The sequence below is a fragment of the Marmota marmota genome, unplaced genomic scaffold (assembly GCF_001458135.2).
Source record: "Marmota marmota marmota unplaced genomic scaffold, marMar, whole genome shotgun sequence".
Taxonomy (NCBI): Eukaryota; Metazoa; Chordata; class Mammalia; order Rodentia; family Sciuridae; genus Marmota; species Marmota marmota.
In genome coordinates, this window is record NW_026000139.1 from 2,811,742 (window position 1) to 2,816,044 (window position 4,303).

At 55.9% G+C, this 4,303-nt stretch overlaps 1 protein-coding gene across 2 annotated transcripts in view; it reads left to right on the forward strand.

Annotated features, from left to right (window-relative positions):
* The first annotated feature begins 1,200 nt into the window (after positions 1 to 1,200).
* Positions 1,201 to 4,303, forward strand: part of Rph3a (rabphilin 3A) — a 97,747-nt gene continuing 94,644 nt past the window's right edge. The window contains exons 1-2 of one of the 2 annotated variants that reach the window (XM_015505209.2): positions 1,201 to 1,785; positions 1,920 to 2,043. The gene's annotated coding sequence lies outside the window, so the exon portion shown is untranslated. The remainder of the gene's footprint in view (positions 1,786 to 1,919; positions 2,044 to 4,303) is intronic. The other variant, XM_015505210.2, reaches the window with a different exon arrangement.

Below are 4,303 nucleotides of genomic sequence, written 5' to 3' on the forward strand. Positions count from 1 at the left end.
GAGAAGACAATGACCCTCCAAAAGTTGTGGGGGTGCAAGGAGATGACACTGGAAAGCTCTTAGAAGAACATTTGGTCCCGAGGACGTTCTCACTAGCTGCCGTCACCAGCACCAGCCACCATGATCATCAACATCAGCACCAGCACTGCCCCCACCATCCTCACCACCATCCTCACCACCACCATCAATACCATCCTGGTCATTATGACCACCACCCTCATCACCACCATCCTCATTTATAAAAGGACACTCTCTGTGGTCTCTAAGAACCTGATGGTCTGAGTCCTGGCTGTGGACCCAGGGCCCCAGGGGGTCCTCACCCTGGGCTGTCTGGGCGGGGGGCTTTCTATGAGCCTTCCCAGTGCAGAGGGTTCTCTTTGTGGCAGAGAAATCCTCAGACCCTGTTGGTGTGAGATTCCCTATTCTTTCCCCGACCCGAGCACTTCCCCATAGTTAGCAGGAGAAGGAGCTTAAGATCGAGGACCCCGGGAGTCAGGAGAATCCATCCCTCTTTGTAGAGCCCCCTCTTTGATGGATTTATTTCCTCCTCCACACGTGGTTTCGTGGAGAAAGCCAGTCTTGGATTTGGGGTGGTGAGTTTTTGGCCTCGGCTCAAATGTCTGATCTAGAACTCTTGAGCCTGGCCGGCTTCATCCCACTGGAACCACAAGCTGAAGCGTGGCCCAGGCCCTCCTGGGCTGGCCGGCCATTTCCCCATCTCCCTGTCCAGGCGTTTGGGTGGCAGGACAGGTTAGAGATCACCGAATCACATCAGGCCCCGTGTGGGTGCCATGGTTGCCTTGGCACCTCTTGTGGTGTTTAGGAAAAGAAGCCAGCCGTGTCCTGGGTTTACAGGTGGGGCTTGGGGACATGAAATGACTTTTCCACGATGCTCAGGGGGCTGGATCTGGCTCCTGAACCAGGTCAACTGGTTATTTGGCCAAGCCAGCCTGTCCCCCTGCTCACCAGCTCCCCAAGCCTCACATTCAGGCTGAGCATCCCAGGGAACCTGAGGTGCCATTCAGAAATCTGCGGCACCTTGGGTAAGGGCAGCAGCCGGCTGAGCTCCGGGGGTGGGGGTACAAGGAACCGCGCGGGGACCGTCCTCCCGAGATCCAGCCTCTCCGCCCAGAGCGCAGCAGCGAGTCCTGGGGGTGGGCTGGGGGAGAGGCTGCAAAGTTAGAGCTTCTTTGCTCTGAGTGACAGTATTAGAAGGAGGTGCGGTTGTCGCCGACTTGGCTGCGTGGGGAGAAGAAGCCCCGTCCCCCGCCCCTCTGGCCTCCCGTCCCTTCTGCAACCATCCAATAACTTAACTCCCCTGCCCGGGAGGGGGCTGGCGGCCGCCCTCCCCTGCTCCGCCGCATCTTGGCGCTGTCCGCGGTGCTGACCGCCAGTCCCCTGATTGCCGTTTCCAGCCGCCGGGATCTCGGAGGCGTCCAGCCTCCCCACCGGGCCTCCGACCTCTCTTTCTCCAGGCACCGCAGACATAAATCACGGTGGGAGACAGGCTTGGCTCCCCTGCGCCGGGAAGTCGCTGATCCCCTCCCGCGGGCTCACGCACGGTTTTGCAGTAGTGGTGACAGCTACCGCCGAAGCAGGCGCTGGGGAAGCAATTGATTCGTCTCCTGCCGGCAGCCCGGAGTTGCCTATGCGGACAGGAGAGGGGGAGACGGAGCCCAGCGAGCAGGGCTCACACCGGGGAAGCTCGATCCATGTGGAGGACAGTCTGACGGAGCCACCGTCTGCCCCCCGCCACCGGGACTGACTTCTCCGCGTCCAGCAGAGGTATTCATTTTTGCCTCGGTCCCGCCTGCTTTAGGGGTAGTGTGTGCATGTGTGTGCATGTGTGTGTGCACACGCTGGTGGCTCGATTTTATTTGGGGAAGAGCAGGAGTGTCAAAAGAACAATTTTCTTGCAGGCACCTCCGCCGACTGAGCTTTCAAACCAAGTCATCGGGACTTAGCGTCCTCCCACCCGGCAGGGAAGGAGGGGTTGGCAAGAGCTGGGCTCGCCAGTCTCCCCTGCAATCCGCCAGCATCACGGTAAGGGATATTTTTCTTGGTTGTGCCACTGGGTTAGGGGCACTGGGATCTGTGGTGTCGTGTGAGTGACCGGCTGGGGTACAGGGCGGTGGAGAGGGAGGGGGCGCTGGGGAGAGACCGCGTTGATTTTTGTCCAAAGTCTGCAGTGCTTTATCACCAAAGCGGCACCCGAAAGCCAAATGAGATGTAGGCTCAGTGCCCAGGGAGGGGGTAAATTGTGCTCATGTTTTAGGCAAAGCCATCAAGGTAGTGGCTTCTTCCCAGTGTGTCCCCCTCCCTTGCAGCAGAAGCTGTTGAAAGTCGCCTGCAGTTTCTCGGAGCGCATTAACCCTCCCGGGGCCGGCCAGGCTGCCATGGAGGGTCTCTGGGTGCTCTGATTTAGTGGGCGAGCGCGGTAGCCCAGTTGGGAGAGAGTCACCTGAGGCTGCAAGGTTAACCCTTGCCTGGCACCCTGGCTGAGGCTTGCATAGGACAGGGCTCAGGTTGTACCACCTTTCAGGGACAGCTGAGTAATTTCATTGTGGTGGTTTCTGCAAGCTGTGCTAGTTTCTGAGACAGGAGACAGACATGAAAGGGCCACATTTTGCTTGGGATGAGTGGTCAGGGAGGCCATCAAGGAGTATCCAGCTGTCTGCAGAGCAGACAATGTTTTATTTACACAGGTGGTGTCACCTGTAAGCGATGGCATGGGGGATGCATGCTGGCATTCACTCAGGAGCCTCATCTCACAGCAGAGAAGAGGGGACTGTGGGCTCTTCAGATTCTAGGAAAGGTCCAGCCCCTAGCTCCAGATCGGTCCCAGGGCAAACTGTGCCTCTGCACTAGTTTCTTTTTCTGAGATCTGGATAGGGTAAAGCCTGCAGCAACCTGTTAGTGAGTGGGAAGGTGAGGTTCCTTGTAACCAAATCCAAAAGCTCACATTTAATTTTAAAATGCTTTTCCTGCAAATCTGTGACCCATCAAAAGAGGATTTCTCTTTGCTTTCGGCTTTAATTACATCTACCTTTCTGGAAATGAATGTCCTTATTTTTAGTGCCTTTGCTATTATCTCAGGGCCCACTCAGCCTTCTGTAGCCCCAAGGATTTCCTCCTGAGGTACTTTCTCTTGGAGGTGGGAGTCCAGCCCCTGAGACGGGGGAGCCTGGATTGGAAGCAGGGGCCCCTCAGTCACTTTCCTCAGCCCCACAGCCAAGTGGAGCCACTGAAGCCCCAGACACCAGCCTGTTCAGGCAGGACAGGGGAGGTGGGGAAGGATTGTTTGGTGGTTAGTGCCAAGGATTTGGTCCTCAAAACCCCTGGCTTCTACTCTTGGCTTTCCTTGCTGGGTGACCTTGATGGGGAAGTTGTCTGGGTTTCCCCCCCGGGGATGAGGGATGTGAACAAATTTAAGGAGCCGCAGACCTGGCCGTGGGTGATGTTTAAGGTACTGAACTTTGGCACCCACTGATCAGAATAAACCAAGGCTGGGGTCCTGTCGTGGGGGCCTCAGAGGTCCCCTGCTGTGCTGAATGTTGACCCTTTAACTGCTGGGTTATGGGTGGTTTGGGAGGAACGTGGGTTGTCAAAGAGCCTCAGGTCTGTGACACCATCCACTCCTGAATATTGTAATTTTTTAACAACTGGTTCAGCCACACAGAACCCTGTCTCTTATACACATCTATGTCATGCATGAACTTATTTCACACTTGGTCAACTTTATAGATGAATGCTTTCATGATCCCCATTTTACAAAAGAAGAAACTGAGGCTCAGAGAGATTAAGGGCTTTGCCTGCAGTCACACAGCAAGGATGCATTGGAGTCAGAAATGGAACTCAAGTCTGGTTGCCCCCAGAAACCCCACACTGCAGCCCCTAGCGGTTCAATCAGCTGGGTATGGAGGCATCCAGGGGTGGGGGACAGAAAGAGAGGGGTTCTCTCTGCAGTGTCTCCCCCCCCCCCTTCGATACCTCAAGGCTCCCCATCCTGGGCGGCAGCTAGATCACTTAAACTCATCGGCTCCAACCCACCACGCCTGGGCCCCGGATTTATTTTTATCCCAGGTTACAGCCACAGCTCTTAACAGAAATAAACCATGCTGCTTCCTCCTGTCGCCTGCACATCAATTCCCAACTCGTCTGCGTTTGTGACCAGCTCCCCACTCAACGGGGATAAGGAGCCAGAGACAGGCCCATATGTCGTGTGGTTTTTAATAGAAAGCCACGAACACCCATGACCCACACACGGAGAGGGAAAGGGTTAAACCAACAGGAAGGCCACCTC